We start from the raw sequence: 17,010 nt of genomic DNA on the forward strand, positions 1-17,010 counted from the left end.
ATCATGCCTCACATCCCCCATTGTTACAGATGGCAGGATTTATATTCCATCCACAGTATCATCTGGAGATGAATATATCCTCCTGCTTCATTCCAAATACAGAACAGAAATATCTGCTAAACATTTCTGCCTTTCTGCACCAGCCACCATCTGGCACGAGCAGGGAAGAAGCAGCGCTCCGAGCCAAGCTCCAGCGTCCCGCCAGGAGGCTCGTGCCATGCACACGCCTCACACACCCCGCACTGCTGGGGGGGCCCTGGGGCTCCCCACTGCCAGGGCTCTCCCTGAGCCTTCCCCTGCGCTCACCAGCCTGGTTCCTGCCGGACCTTGCTGCTGGCAGGCTGCTGGGGCAGACCCCTGGCCCCTGCCCTCTGCCTCAAGGCCAAGCCGGCAGTCTGGCTCCAGCGAAATTCCCCATCTGACCCTGGGATGAAGAGGCCATTACCATGCAAATCACTGAGCCTGGAAGGCAGGGAATGTGGAGCAGCCTTGATGGAGAGGGATGAGATAAGGGGGCTTTTATTGAAATTCAGAAATCTTTTATTCTTTTCCCACCAGCCACTTGAACAGCAGCTGAAAGCCAAACTGGGGCTTGTATGAGACTTGTTAGAGGAAAAGAAACATGCCAACAGTGCTTTGGATATGTGTCTTAGAGTCACCTCTGTGCCTCTCCAAGTCACCCCTCTCCTGTAGTTCCCATCTGGCCTGGAGAGGCATCCCCATGCTGTCCCACCAGCCGGGCTTGATGGTGCTTTCCTGGCTCTCTCTGGTTCCTCCTGGCTGCAGCATCAAGGGCTTAGAGCCGGCAGTCCCTGAGTCCTGTAAACCACAGATTCAGGGAACACCAGAGTTCCAGGACTGGTGTGAGTGAGATTGCAGGGAAAGGATTCCCAGCCTTTCCCTTGATTTTTTTTTTCAGTGTTCTTTATTTACTCCTTATTGCATATGGCAAAGCCAGGAGGAGAGAAGAAGAGAAAAAAAGGCACAAGTCTGCAGGGGAGAAAAGAGAGGCGTTATTGTGAACGTGTGTTGTCCCTGGCTGGTGGCACAGCAATTCTGTGGGATGTGGGATTCCCTGCTCCAAGGGCTGCCTTGCTGCTATGCCACAGTCAGTGGGGGCTGCTGCAGGAAGGGCTGTGCTTGGGATGGAGGATGACTTCTGGCAGCAGTCCCTGCACAGAGCGGTGCTGGGCTGGCCTGGCTGTGCCCCCTCGGCAGCAGCAGCATGGAGTGGTTAATAATTAACCAGGTGCAGAGACAGGCTCCGGTGTGTGATGGCATCAGAGACATCTGACACTCCTAATGGCCTCCTCCCTCTGCCTCCCGCAGCAGGCTGCCAGCTGATGCTGCCACTGCTCCTGAAGGTCATTCCTGTGGTGCCATGGCTCCCAAGGGCCGTGCCAGGGCCCTGCTGCCCCCATGCCTCACCCCAGGTCCCGCTGTGGGCACTGTGTGGGGTCACAGCTTCAGCCCTGGGATGGCTCCTGGGGAGCCCCCAGTGCCTGCAGGAGGTCCCGGCCAAACCACGCTGGGATGCACCAGCCAGCCTTACTGCTGGGGGCTCTAGCAAGGAGCCATCCTACCTCTCATCCAGGTTTGTTTTCCCAGCTGGGAGAAGCCCTCTGGCACGAGCCAGCAGTCCCTGTGCCAGAGCTGTGATGTGCTGCATCAGCACCAGTGCATGTTCTGCCTTTGAGACCCACACCTGGGGCTTGCATCCGTGTGGCTCCTCGAGTGCTCTCGAGCTGCCAGAACATGTCTGAGGCTGGTGTAGCACTGGGCACAGCAGGCCATGGGGAGGCAGAAAACAAGCCCATGTGGAGGGAAAGCCTTTGGTCACAGCTCAAGCATTGCTGCAGATGCTGGGTTGTGCTGGGCACACAGCCCTGTCCCCCCATGGCAGAGAGAAACATCTGCAGTGGTGTTAACACCTGCTCTGGCCCTTACAAAGGGGACTGCTGGAGGCACCAGCCTTCAGGGGGTCCCTCTGAAGAGACCACCCTGCTGTGATAAGGCAGAAAAGTCCCTGGAAAATGAAGGTAAAGGTTCAGGTAGGGGATTAGCAGGTGGGATTAAAGGCTCAGCAGCTCTTGAAATGGATCTGAATCACACTCTAAAGCAGCCCACTGCAGCTCTGCAGTGAGGAATTGCTCCTTGTCTGGCTTAATTACATCTCATAGCAATTCTCTGCTTGCTGTCTGTGCTCACCTTTCCCAGGGGTCACAGGGTGCCCCTGTGCATCCCTGAAGGCAGCTTGGCCATCACCATGTTTGAGGCTGACACATGGTGAGGGTAAGGAGGCCAGTGGCAGAGCTGCCACCAAAAAATCTCTTGGAAATGTGAAGAAGTGCCTTTCATCCATCAAATCTCAGTCACCAGCAAAGAGATTTAATTTTAAGCACCATTTGATTTTAAAGAGCCAGAATCTGTGATCACCAGTGACTCCCACCTTTTCCAAAGGCAGACCCGAGAGCTGGTGGCGCCACCAGACTGTCCCCCTGCACCTGAGCACCCAGACCCCTCCAGCATCGGTGCTGGCAGCTGAAAAATTTATGTCTGACGTGCCCAGCAATGTTTGTCACCTTGTGAATGTTCCCAAATGCCAGTGGTGGGTGCTGTGGGGATTCTTTTGCCTCCCCAGAGCCTCCAAACACTGGCAGCGCAGAACAGGGGGGATTTTCACTGTGCAGAGACATTTCACAGTCAGGAAAACTCTCACATTTCCAAAGACAAGTGGGGGGATGGAAAGGGCTCTGCCCAACAGTGCCCATAGCACAGGGGTAGCCCTGGGAAAGGGACTGACAAAGGACTGACCTGTGACTGGGTCCAGTGGTGGATATGTGGAAGAGTGTGGATGGGACAGCAGCCAAATGGGGCTGGGTGAAGCCAGTGGGCACTGCCAGTGCTGCCACACACAGAAAAAGGGTCAACACAGGGGAGGTGGGGACTGATCCCCTTCTGCCCCCACCAGACCCATGAGTCTGCAGCTTCAATCTGTGTCATGAGGAAGTATTTCCTTGATTTTAAAAATGCCAAGGCAACTAATTTGGGTGCTCTCCTTGTTTTGAGAGACACAGTGAATATTGAGGACTTCCAGGCTACTGAATTTCTTCTCAACCAAAACTCACAGCTTGTCACCCCACCTGGACAGTGCTCAGTCCCTAAGTGAGCCAGGGTAGCCAACAGCTGCACTGCTCACCCCATGGCGGCACTAGCACCCCTTTTTTGAGTGGTTTCTGTTCTTTTTCAGTATCCATCCATCCCTCTCCTTGCAGTTTTTGTGAGCATCACTGGCACTGCAGAGAGGAGCCCACAGGGACATTGGAGTCTCCTATCCAAAAGGCAACTGAAAGCCCTGCATTGTCTGAGAATGCTGGGATGATTTTTCCACTGTGTGCAGCCTTTTGCTGTACATCTGCCTGTATTTCACCTCCTCAAGCATGAGCTGTGTGTCCCCCAGGGACCATGGGTCTGGCTGGGGACACTGCAGGGCTCGGGGGCTGTGAGGAGGGGCCCGGGTGGGGATGCAGAGGTGAGTGGGATGGGCACTCTCCCGTGCAGGGTTGCCATATCAACAGGTTCTCTGGGAGCCTCTCGCTGCAGATGCAGCATTCTGGGATGCTGTGATGCCAGCTCCAGCACTCCTGGATTCTGCAGCCCTGCACCCCTTCAAGTGCCCTCTCCTCTCTGCTGCCTGGGGACTCTTCATTGCCATGCATGTCCCCGCGTGCATTTTGCTTCTCCCAGTGCTGCCCGTTTGCATCCCTGCCTGCATCCCTGCTGTGGAGCAGCAGCCCCTCGTCATGGTCACAAGGCAGCAGCTCCAGCAGCTGATGCTGAGGGGGACGGGAGGGACACCGAGCCCACAGACAGGTGAGCAAGGAAGCAGCGAGCACCAGTGGCTCCTCCCAACGCCCTGCAGCATCCCCCAGGGCTGCAGCAGGACTGCCCCCACAGCCCACAAAACGGCAGGAAGGGAGCAAACAGCAGCTGCGTTTACTCATTTCTGAGGGGGGAGGAGAGTTTTGTTGTCTGATATCAGCCAAAGCACCAGGCAGCGATGCTGAGTGTCCCATACAGGGGTGCCCTGAAACACCCCAAGCCTCTTCCAAGGCCTTTGTTTCCTCAGCATGGCTGTTCTCCAGCTGCCAAAATTAGTGAGAAATGTTGAAATCAATGAGAAATGCCCTTTGACTGCTGGCAGGGTCGCATGGCAGAGATGTTTCACCTGGCAAAACCAGCCTGAGCAGGAGGCTGAGGCTGCCAGAGCAGGGGGGTCCCACCACCACCCTTCATCCTCCTGGAGGGATGGGGTGACTGTGTAGGGTGGTCCAGAAAGCTCCAAGGGAGCTTCCCAAGGAGCCAGGGAAGTGTCAGGTAGAGGTGAAGGGGGCAAACAGGTGTGTGGGGCCAATGAAAATGAGGGGCTGCAGGAGAGCAAGAGGTGGACATGTCCCTGCAGATCTTGAGGCCCCCACAGTTGATGCAGGAGGCAGAGCGGGAGGAATTTGCTCTGGAGGCATTTGCTACTTCAGATAGCTGGGATGCCGGAGCTGGGAGGGTGTTTACATTCCCTCCCTTATCTGCACAGAGGCACTGTGGGGCCCCTTTCCTGCTGAACAGGTTCTCCTCGGCAGCGGGGGAGAAGCAGGAGCTCAGCGCCAGTGCTGACCCTGCACAGTCCTTGGCTGCCAGGGTTGCCGGTGGGGATGGGAGTGGGATGGGGCAGCCATGTGCCAAAACCCTGCTGAACTTCTGTCTGCCCGGGGTGAGTGGGCTGGGCACCCCCAGAGCACACCCCACCTCTCCTCACGTGCATGCACCTCTCTGGACACCTTATCTAGGGGTGTGTGTGACTCAGAGCCACCCTTCATCATGTTCTTGCTTGTGTGGCTTGGCTTTGCCTGTCAGGGTGTCAATCCCCCTTTGCTCCTTGCACTGGGAGCCACAAGTGCAAGAGGGTCCTATGGAGCAGCTGGGGCTCATGACATCCCTGGTGTGTCCCCTGCATAGACAGAGGTGTGCCCTGGGCCTGGGGGCTCTGCTCCATGGGCAGCAGCTCTGGGTGCTGAGCCTCTCCCCCCGGGACACTGCCAGGGCAGAGGGTGATTCCAGCGACAAGACAGCACTGCTGGCAGCCTGGCACTGCCAGCCTGTCTGCTCTCCAAACTGACCCTCAACCATCTCCCCAGGAAACTACCAGCCCTGCGAGTGTGTCCTGTCAGCAGCCCAGGAGCTGGCAGGAGCTGGATGCTGCTGCTGCTGCTGCTGCTGTGCCCACTGGCACCAGCAGGGCTGGGCAGGCAAGGCAGGAGTGCTGCAGCTCAGCCCAGCAGGGCTGCCATGATCTGCCTGCCACACTGCACCTCCCGCATGCAACAGCCTCAAACCCTCCTAGAGCTTCCACACGGTGTCTCTCAAAGTGCTGCTTCTCCTCCCCAACACCCCACAGACATGTTAAGTGACACAGGGCCATGGCAGAGCCTGCAAGCCCCTGCAGCTGTCCTGTGCTGGGATGACAACTGCCCGTTTATTCCTTCTCTGTTTTCTCTCTCTTGGTGAGCCTTTGATCCATGGCAATACTTTGCCTCTCGCTCCACGACAACTTAATTTCTATAGTAACCTCCTGTGCTGGATCTTGTCAAAAGGCTTTTTGAAAATCTGAATAAACTGTCGAGTGGTTTTTCCTCTACTCGCTCTTTACTGAAGTATTAGAAGAACTCTAATACAAGAAATGACACTGGATAGTCCTGGCTCAAGCCAAACACGTTGCAATCATCCAGCCATTCAGGGTTTGATAATTGTCTCTTCCAATTTGCCAAACACACAGGATTTTTCCTTGCAATGCTCCCAGCAAGGCTGCCCCTGCCATGGTGGTCCCTGGGGACAACCTGGGGAAATGAGAGTCCCAGCCCTGCCCTGGGCCAGTCATGAAGGGGATTGCCATTTCAGCTTGTTACAAAATTTTAATTAATCTATGAAAATTTCCTATCTGCAAATAATTCAGACCTTATGAAGTTCCAATAAAACCATTTATCACAGCTGGCAATTTGATGCTGGCAGCGGAGCTCTTGGACGCTTGGGGAGTAATTGATAGCCTAATATAATTTTAAATTAGGGTTTGTGTTATTAATTTCAGCCTTCTGAAAACACCTCTTTGTTTGGACTAAACCCCACTTCTCCTGTGACACTGCAGGCAGCAGACACACACCCAGGGCTTCCTGTGGGCAGCAGCCCTGCCTGGTCCTGCTGCCCTGCCCTGCAATGGAGCCAGGGACACCCAGCATCCCACCTGACCCCAGAGCAGGGCTGGCTCTGACACAGCTGTGATGCCTTGGGAGCAGGGCTGGCTGTGACACAGCTGTGATGCCTTGGGAGCAGGGCTGGCTCTGACACAGCTATGATCCCTTGGGAGCAGGGCTGGCTGTGACACGGCTGTGATCCTTTGGGAGCAGGGAGGGCTGTGACACAGGAGCCAGGGAAGGGAGGAGCACGGAGCTGAGAGCAGAGTGTACCCACAGTGAGGGCTGAGCACGACCCCCGTGGCCCAGCTCACCACACCTGCAGTAAATACAGAATGCAGCAATTTCCACTTACGCATCCATCACCTTTCAGAGACGTGGGATCCTTCTCCCCCTGCTGAGTAACATCCCTGCATGTTGCTAAACAGCTATTACACCCTGTTGCAGGGTGACTGAGTTTTGGAGGCGGGAGAAGGAAAACGATCCCTGTACTTACGTGGTCTCAATTCTGTGACACGCTCAAAAGCTTGAAAAAGATATTGAGTAACGAATATGTAATGTCAGCCTGAGTGTGAGAGTGTCACCATCCCTCCACCACAGCACCCACCAGTAATCCCAGTGACAACGGCAGCAGCAAGGAACAGGACAGGGGGATGTCATGGGAAGCCTGTGAGCACCCCAGTGCTGCACTGGGGCTGTCTGTCCAGGCCAGGGCTGCCACCACTGAGCCCCAGGCTGGGAAGGGTTTGTTGGTGACATGCCAGGGGACCTGGGAAGGGTTGGGGACAGCAGGGACAGCAAGACCAGGAGAGATGCAAGGGGAGAGTGTTTGATGTGATTCATTAATTAATGGGCACACCAGGCCTTGAAAGTACAAAGCATTAAAGAGGTGCAAAGGATTTCATATTTTAAATTATTTATCCTTTTTTTTTTTCTCGTTTTGTAACTAGACACTGTGAGGAGCAGCCTATGCATGGCTGACTGGGAGCAGCATGGCTGTGCCCAAGGCTGATGGGAGAGAAATTAATGCAGGACTGGGCTTCATCTGCTGCTGCCCAGCCCTGGGATTAGCACCAGAGCCAGATCCATGGGGCAGGGGCCACGTGTCAGGCAGCACAGGCAGCATTTCCCAGCCAGGAATCACTGGGGACCCTGTGGGGCTACTGCCACCAAAGGGCAGCTCTGGGGACCCTGGGGCATCATGATGAGGTTTCCATAAACAACCCCTGTCTTCCCCATCTCTGCCTCCTGAAGAATGCAGCTGCTTAACCCTTTCTTGGGGACCATCAGGACTCTGAGCCAGAGGCATAATTGAGCAGGGGAGTTATTATCACGTTAAAAATCTGGACACAACCCCATAACAAGATTTGCAATTTGTACCAGGCGGGCAGGCAGGCTGCAGGGTACTTTCCCTATTAGGGGCCACATGCTGTTAGCAATCACATTAGTGGGGCTGGGATTTAGCATCAGGAAATCAAAGTGGTCCCCGAAGACCCCAGCCTATTGCCAAGCCAGCCGGGCAGCCAAGGGGCAGGGAGGGGCTGCTCATCCCCACAGCTCCCTGCTCACAGCTGCACCAAGCTATGCTGGGGTCCTCTTTGCTGCTGCCAGCACTGGGAGCCACAGGGTCCTCCCACTTGGTGACCTGGTGGCTGATCCCCTTTGGATGTCAGAACACAGTTTGCTCTTCTCCCAGCTGCGCTGCAGCCCCAGCGGAGCAGCCACGCTGCTCTCATTTACTATTTTATTCTTCAGATCTATTGGTTAAACAGATTTTAATCCACACAGTCTGGAGCTATTGATACCATGCCGTGCTAATTTGTTAGCTGGCTGTCAAGTAAATGAAGTGAAATGCCAAATATTAAATGAAATGTATTGTGTGAAACGGGCCAGTGCCGAGCTCCCCATTTCCCATGTGGCATTCTGCTCCCATGCAGGGCTCAGGGAGATTTACAGCTCTCATGGGCCTGGACTCTGGGCAGTGGGTGCTCTTGGGGTGTACATTGGCATGTGGGATACCTGCAGGGCTCTCCTGGCCCCACAGCTTTGGAGGGTCCAGCAGCTATGCTAGTCTGCACCAGAGCTGGGACATGTGGCTGTCTACAGCCAGCCCTTGGTGTCTCACCCCTCTGCCCTCAGTGGAGAGGGTTGCACTGCTGCATCCCAGCACCCAGAATACCCCTCAGCTCCCTGGGCACCCTCTCTGCCCCTCAGTGTGTGTCCTGAGCGGTCCTGCCAGCCCCCAAGGGATGGTGGAGGATGCTCTGTGCTGGGCCAGCTGCATGAGTGCAAGGGGGCGCCTGCTCCCTGAGTGCCGCGCCTGGGAGATGATTTATTTGGTGAGTGATGACTTTGTTTTCCCCTGTGCAAATATCTGGGAAGCACAGCTAATGTTCTGTGCACAGCTGAGGCAATTACAGCCCTCAGCACAGCTCTGCACCCCTGGCCCCCTCATGGAGATCAGCCCAGCCGTGCCCCTGCCCCGTGCAAAGGGAGAAATTCCCATTAAAGCACCACAGTGAAACACGGCCAGCTCTGCCCAGCCCTCAGCAACCCCGCTCCGGGCCCTTGGGGCTGCATGTGCCCTTGGGGCAGCCCCACAAGGGCCAGCTGTGCTGAGATTACCCCTCCAGCTGTACCCTGGGTGGTCTTTACAGCTGTTCCAGGGGCTGAAGATTTGCAGAGGTGATTTTCCAGCTGTGCCTGGGATGCCTCTCCAGCTGTGCAGGGCTGGCGAATCCAGCTGTTGCAAGGAGATTTCAAGCTGTCCTCAAAAATGTTGGGGAAGAGCCCCATAGCCCCAGATCCCCCCCCACAGACCAGGTAAAGCCCCAGACAAGTGTCCCGCAGGCAGGAGCGGGGCTGACGCTCGAGTGTCCCGCAGGCCGGAGCGGGGCTGACGCTCGAGTGTCCCGCAGGCGGGAGCGGGGCTGATGCTCGGTGCCGAGGGCTGCTCATTTCACTGAGGGGGGCGGTGCCCGAGCCATGGCCCCGGGGCAGCAGCTGCGTCTCCCGGGTCCTGGCCCCTCGACGACAGGCAGCCCCCAAATCAGCTTCATTAAGAACCATTGATCTGTTTCCTGCTTAATATATTTTTCATTTCCAAATGTTTTTTTCCAGGCTCCACAGCGTTTGCAGCTTGTACCAATTAAGGCAGCACAGAATGAGTGCTGCAGCCCATTAATTAAACTTACAGGGGGAGATTAAGTGCCCACTCCATTCTCCCTGGCAGGTCTCTCTGAGCAACAGGCGTGCTGGGGACGGGAGCAAGGCTGAGCACTCCCCTGCTGGTCACCTGCCCTCTGTCCCTCCCGACCTGCCGTGCTCCTGCTGGCCATGAAGCCCCTGCCACGCTCAGCTCCAGCCCCTGGAGGCTCCCCCAGGGCACAGTGTGGGCTGCAGGATGGCAGGAGCAGAGGCAGTGGGAGCTGCCAGGCCCCCCCGGAGCAGGGCTGAGAGCTGGCTCCTGCTGGCTCTGCTCAGAGCAGGGTGCTGTGCTCAGGGTCTGCATCACGCATGTCTGCTGGTGCCTTCATCTGGGAAAGGGTGCAGGGCACACGGGGATGCTGCCTGGTCCTGTGCCTGCCAGGGACAGGAGTTCATGCTGGAGGCAAAGCAGCGGCACTCACCTCGTTGTGGTGCTCCTGAGTGGCTTCTGTCCTCTCTGCAGGGCAAGGGGACTGGGCAAGGGCATCCCTGCCTTCCACATGCCTCCAGTGACCCAGCTGTGGGCACAGCCCTGCCCCACGTTCACAGAGGGGGTCAGGCACCAGCAGTGGTTTGCTCAGGCGGATCTCAGGCTCCTGGCAGCCCTCTGCACCCCACCTTTGGCAGGAGGTGTCCCTGCCATGCTGCTCCCTCCAGGAGAACACCCTGACGGGCCACCCCAGCTCCAGGCACCGGCAACCAGCACTGAGGAGCAGCGCATGGTGCTGTCATAAGCTGTTGCCATGGAAATGATCACACTGTCACATGCTGACATCCTCCCACCCAGGGCACCTGTGCACCCCTCTGGCACTCACTTTGGTGCTGATAATGCCAGTGGGCAGGTGACCCACAGCCCTGCACCTGGAGGGAATGTGCCAAGAGCTGCAGCTGCAGCAGGGGCAGGTCTGTAGGTGCAGGTAGATCAGCCCAGTGCAGAGGAGTCTTTTGTTGGTGAGTCCTCCAGACATTAGTTTAGACAAAAGAGGGGAAAATAGAGCCATGCCCAAAACCTGGAGCGTGGCCCAAACCCCCTGTTGGAGGCAGAGCTGCTTTCCCCTGGACAAGGATGGCAAAGAAAAAGGGATGGTGCAAAAAGCAAAGACCAAGTGAGGAGATGTTGAACTCAGTGAAATGGTGGAGGGTTCATCTGGGGTCATGTCAAAAAGCCAAGAGGGAATCCACTGTATGTCCCCCGTCAGCTCTGTCCAACAGACCCACTGCCTCTTTGGGCAGGAGCAGAGCCTGCAGGCACAGACTGCTCCACCAGCAAAGCACCATGGATTTCCCTTCAGCATCTCACTTATTGCCACATGACATTTTGATTAAAAACTTGTTTTATGAGGAATTAAGAGGACACAGTAGATGGATTAAAAACCTGCCCGTGGACGGATTCCCTACCTGGTCTTGTTAATAGGGAAACATCAGAGAAAGGCTATGCCAAGGAGAGGCCCTGGGGACTAAATATTTACTGTTTGAAGCAACAGGTAATGTAAGTAAAAACTTCCCTGGTGTGTGGAATATTTGAGAAATGCTCATGAGGAAGAAGATGGTTTGCTGCAGCATCACAGCCTGAGGTGCCAGGAAAAGCACAGCAGAGCAAGCTGCAACATGAGGTGATGTGCTTAGGTATAGGTTTAATGAGAAATGGGGTGTCTTCCTTCCTGAAACACATTTCTACACAACTCTGTCGGCAGGGCACATTAATCTCTGCATTTTCTATTTGTTTAGGTTTCTTGCCTTCCTGTGAGCAGTTGGTTCTGTGGAAAACCAGCCCCCATACCTGCTTTAGGTCACTCTGACTGGCCATGGGCTCTCCACTCACCTGACACCACTGTGAACACAGGCAAGGGCAGGATGTACAGGCCTGCTGGGGGCCAGTGGGGCTGAGGAAACCTGCAGCAGGTGGGCTTGGAGCAGGTGACAAGGAATAAATCCAGCCTTGCTCCTGCCCAGGGGCTGCAGGGAACTGCATTGTGTGAAGCAGGGGGAGGGCAGGATGCTGCCTGCTGGCCCCTGTGGGCTCAGCCCCACCACCAGCTCTGTTCCCAGCAGCCAGACTGGAAATGCCCCATGGGGCTGTGGGCTGTGGTTGGGGTGTGCCAGAGCAGGACCAGCATCCCCTGCCTGCACTGACACCAGCACTGGCACAGTGGCACTCACAGCATCACTTGGTGTTTCCCTGCCTCATTGCTTTCGATTTAGCAGTTGCTAGAGAAACTAAAAGTTGCAGTTTGGGGAGCATCTGCATTTTAATTAGCAATTACCAGCAGTGCTGCTCCGGCCCAGCTGTTGCCTGCAAGGGCCCTGCTGCCACTGGGGCTGCCCTGCTGGGGTAGCTGGAGATGCCCTCAGCCTGCCTGCCCTGCCCTCCTCCCTGTGCCAGCAGGAGGGCAGAGGGTTTGGCATTGATGGTCCCCAGCCAGGGAGGAGGATTTGCTGAGCAGGGCTCTGTGCAAGTGCAGGGGGTACCAGTGTCCCAGCTGCAGCCCTGCAGGAGGACAGCATCCCTGTGGCATCTGTGGCCACAGCTGTCTGGGTTTGTGCTGCAGCTCCCTGTGCTAATGCCTGCACTTGTCCCTGTTCCTCCACCTGATTAATTCCCGCATGTGGCTCCATAAGTGCTGCCGTGGTGCCCAGAGCAGGGAGATCTGCATATCCCCTCTGCCTGAGAAGAGCAGCTTCTCCAGGAGAGAGCCCGAGGGAGTGTCCCCAGGCACTGCAATCACCTTCCCTGCTCCTCTCCGGGGTGATGTCTGCCATCCCCATGCCAACCCTCCACCCCATGCCAGCTCCTGTCCTGCAATTCCTGACCCGTGGCTCCAGGACCCGCGAGGTGGGTGTGCAGGCCAAGGGCAGGATCCCCCTGCAGAGCTCTGCTCCTGGTTGCTTCCATCCCCTCCCCAGCTCACTGGGCCAGTGGTTCATTTTAACAAGGCTTTTAGGCTTAAGTGCTGCTTGACATGACTGGGAGAAATTGATATTTTGAGAATGAGCCTGTGAGGGGCCATGAATAATTCACGCTGGGGCGGTTCCGTTCCCATAAACAGGCTGCTAAAAAAGCCAAACCCAGCTCTTAACAGGGAAACAAATTCCCATCCTCCAAAGCCCCAGGCCCCAGCTCAGCCTCTGCCAAATCTTTCATCTCCAGAAAGGGGTTCCTACATGGCAGTGGCAGGGAGGGAAGCTGGCCCTTGTGCCCTTTCTGGAGCATCCTGTGATGGTAGCTGCTGCTCACACCAGGATGAGCAGCACAGCTCTGGGGAACCCCGCTGGAGTCACTGGTGGCTGTGGCACCAAGGCCATGGGAGTCAGCAGTCAGCTGCATGTCACCAGCCCCATGGGCCTGGTTTAACTCCTTTATTTCATTGGGTCCCTTGTTAAAGGCTACCTGTGGGACTGAGGGCAGTGAGCCCCACTGCAATGAGCACACGATGGGCTCTGGGAACAGCACACCACAAACTGCCAGGGCAGGCAGCAGGGCACAGCCTGGGGACACAGGGCAGGGGCACAGGACAAGGAGCTGTGGGGGGAAACTGGGCTCAGGCCCTCTGCAAGCATCCAGCTGTCCACCTGAGGGTGTCCCCATGGAGACTTCCAGGACTTGGAGGGCACAGGCTCTCTCTCTGTCTGAGCACACATGAGGATGAGCACCCAGGAGGGCACAGCACTGCCAGGCTGGAGCACAGCATTGGCTTAGGATGATGGGTTTGAACTGGCCATGGAAGAATTTGAGCTGGAAATTAGAGGCAGTGTCCTCACTGCCAGAGCAGCCAGCCCCAGTGTGACCCAAGATGGACAGTCCAGGACAAGCCTGGCTGGAAAGGGAGAGCCAAGGGAGGAGGAAAGGTAGGGAGGAATGGGTGGATGGGTGGATGGGTGGATGGGTGGATGGGTGGATGGATTTCATCAAGATTGCAGCAGCCAGGCATGGAGCCACTCCCAATTCCATGTCTTTCCTTCAGGGTGTGCCCACCCCATGCCAGCAAGGCTCTGGCATCCAGCTGCCAAGAACTTTGTCCTCTGCACCATGGCTGGGGAACTCTGTGCAATCCTGGAGCATCCCCCACCTGTCTCAGTGCTGCTGTTGGGAGGCTGGCACCCCCTTCCCCACCCAGAGGAGGACAGGACAGGACCACTTGCTGCTCCCATCCCTTGCACAGGTCCATTTGGAAGTGCCTCCATGATCCCTCTGCCAGCTGGTAGCCCTGGTGTGCCAGAGGCACTGCGTGGTGACAGCAGTGTCTGTTTGCTGCCACTGAGGATCCCTCTCTCCCTGGTTGCTCATTTCTGGACACCTTCCAAGTGACAGGGCTGGATGACACTAATCTGGCTGGTTTCACAGCAAGAGCCCATGGGGCTGCCCCACGGTATCTCCACCAGGGAACTGAAGGCTGCCCAGATTTTCACAGGGATCCTGGAGCAGCCTGGAAAGGAGGCATCCATGGAGGTGAACATGGGACCAGAGCCAAGTTATCATGACAGTGACCGGGAGCACTGAGGGCTACCTGGAATGAGCTCAGGAATTTTCCCTCCTCCACTTCAGACTGCAGTGAGCGTGGACACCATACTGCCCAGCTGTCCGCCATCCCTGGGCTACACACGAGCTGTACAGCACTCCTTGGCAGTGCTGCCATCCTCACAGATGCTGCTCCTGTCTCCTGTCCAGCTGGGACCCTCGGTGACCAGGATGCTGATGGCTTGAGGGGAGCAATGGTGCACGATAGAGGAAATGCAGCCACCACCGGGGCTCAGTGAGGGGTGAGGGGGACAGTGTGAGCATCTGTCCCCTCCACCCATGGCCGTGGCTGCACCAGAGCTTTGCAGTCCCTGCACCATCCCACCCGGGCTAGCAGGAGCTTGGCAGGGACTCAGCCGCCCTCAGGTTGGATATGTGGTGAGGGGGCAGAGAAAACGCCCAGCCCTCCAGCACTACCCCACACCCTGGGGACAAGGACTCCAAAGGCACGGAGGACCGAGCCCGGGGCGGTGCAGCGCCCTGTCCCCCGGGAGCGCGGGGAGAGCTCCCGCCGGCGCCGCGGCTCGGAGCCGGGCAGCGATTAGCGAGGAAGAGCCCGGCAGCGCTGCCGCTGCGCGGGGAGAATTAGCGGTAATAAGTCATGATCATCCCCTGATGACGAGCACTTAATGTGTGCCGGTTCTGCTATCAAAGTGCCTCTTAAACCCCAATCGCCCTGTCGATAGCGATGGCAGCGGCTGATGGATCCCCAGCCGCCCGGCCGCCCGGCCAGGTCGCTCCCGGCATGCCACAGGCAGGAGCATCGATTTCCCACAACTGCAAAGAGGCAAATATTTGAAAAGTGATAAATAAGGGGAGCTGCCGTCTCTGCTGCGCACGTCAGTGCCCGGGATTAAGGCAACGAGGTGAGACTGCCCAATTAAATCCCAATGAAAATGGCTGCAAATTCAATTTTTCCCTTTGCCCATATCCATCCCAAGGGCCGGGGTGGGGGGGAGGGGGGGGCTGATAACACAGGATTCATCGATTGGCACTGCTGGGAAGAAATCTCTCTGAATTCAATTAGTTGGGAAAACACAAGGGGCAACACAGGGAGCAGGGCTGTGACTGTGCCTTTGTCATACCCCAGGGAATAGAACACCAAGCACCTGCTGTGAGTCACTAGAGGACCACTGGACAAAGAGGTGACAGCACCCATGGGTGGCCCACATTTGGTTGGAAAGCCTTGAGGGTCACTTCAGGTCTGGCACCCCACCAGCATGTGCAGGACATGGTGGCAGCAGTGTGGGGGAATCATACATCGTGCTCCGTCCCTGGCCCTGATGGCGACTGACAGGGAGCAGCTTGTGTGAAGTAAACTGTGCCCCTGAGCAGCGCTTGCCTAGTGCTGACCTGCAGGGAGTACAGCTGGCCCCGGCGGGGACAAGGCTGTGGGTGCTCAGCACGTCCCAACAGGCTGGGCAGCTGGAATGCCAGGGCTGGGGAGCTGGAACACCAGGGCTGGGGGCTGCAGCTGATCCTCAGCCCCTTCTTCCAGAGCTCCAGCACAGAGGGATGACCCTGCCGGGATGAACAGCCATTATGTCTCATCGCCTTGGAAACCAAGAGGCAGCTCTGAGGAGCCTCTCAGTCTCCTCCTTCTCTTTTAGCTGAGCCCCATGGTTAGAGGCCAGAGGGATCTGGGGATGTGGGGCTGGGGACAAGCCCAGGCTGTGCCGCTGGGTGCAGGCACGGGGGCTGCCTGTCCCTGCCAGCCACGGGGCACCCTGCTACCTGCTGCCTCTCTTGGCTTCTCCTCCCTGGGTGTGAGCAGTCCTCCAGTAAGGCACATGGTGCTCAAACCAGCATGAGTAATGGGGCAGTCTCGCTTCCACATAGGAGGAACAGGGGGGAAAATGTGCATTCCAACCAGTCCCTGCCACTGTGGAAAGAGACTTGTGGTGTTGGGTGAAGAAAATGCTCCCCAGCCTCAGAGCCATCAGCCTCGCTGGGCTGTGGAGATGGGCTTGCTGGGGCCGTGGGGAGCAGGCACTGGCGTCCATGCAGGGATGGCAGTGTCCTTATAGCCCGATTCCTCTGCCACCTTCCCTGCGTGGCAGCCTGCAGCAGCGGGGACAGGAGACCAAAGGCTGCAGTGGGGGGCTGGGGTGACAGAATGAGAGCTATTGGGGCAGAGCACCCCCGTCCTTTGTGCACGGAGCTCAGCCAGTGGCCAGCACCCTCCATCCGGACGGGCAGGCACCGCTCCTGCTCTCCGCGCGTCCGGGGTCGCTGTGAGGGCCGGGATGGGGCCCTTGGCTGGACAGGGATGGCAGGACCGGGCTGGGAGGCGCTGGGGCAGATGTGGGCTGCTCTGCCTCGGGAAAGATGCTTTTGCCAGCTGCAGGCACAGCTGGGAGCGGCTCCAGACACAGCTGGGAGCGGCTCGGGGCTGCCCTGGGCCAGGCTGAGCGCTGGGGGGAGGCGGCGGCACGGCCGATGAGCAGAGCCCTGCTCCGGCCCTTCCCTGCGTGACTCCCGAGCGCTGTGGGGAGCAGGAGCACAGCCTGCTGGCTGCCGGCTGCACGGCCCGGCCCGGCTGCTGCCTGCCTGCCTGCCTTCGGCGGGAGGAGACCCACGCAGGGCATCCCTACAGTCCCAAACAGAACACCCCATGGGCCCATGCCGGACATGGCCACAGCCCGCTTGCTGCAGCCCTGCCAGAGCACCTGTGATGTGCTGACTGCCCCCAGCCCCACCATGCCCAAAGCACCCCAGGACATGCCAAACCCCCAACTAAATGGTGAGTGAAGGGCTGGAGGGCTCAGCTGCTCAGAGGACAGAATCCCCTTGTAGCAAGGGTGACAGTGGCTCCATCCTGAGATTGCACCAGTGACACTCAGCTGGGGCTTACCAAAAGCAGTGGCACTGTGTGTGGGCACGGGGCTGGCATTGCTTCAGCCTGCAGGGAGCAGGGTCAGGACGCATCTCTGCCCCCCGCTGCCATTTGGCTCCAGCCCTGTAGCACCACGTAGTCTGGTAGCCTTCCTCCTCCTCTGCCTCCTCCTCCCTGCAGCCCAGTGACTGCCATGTGAGTCTGAACAG

This window comes from Camarhynchus parvulus, chromosome 8 (genome assembly GCF_901933205.1).
Source record: "Camarhynchus parvulus chromosome 8, STF_HiC, whole genome shotgun sequence".
NCBI lineage: Eukaryota > Metazoa > Chordata > Aves > Passeriformes > Thraupidae > Camarhynchus > Camarhynchus parvulus.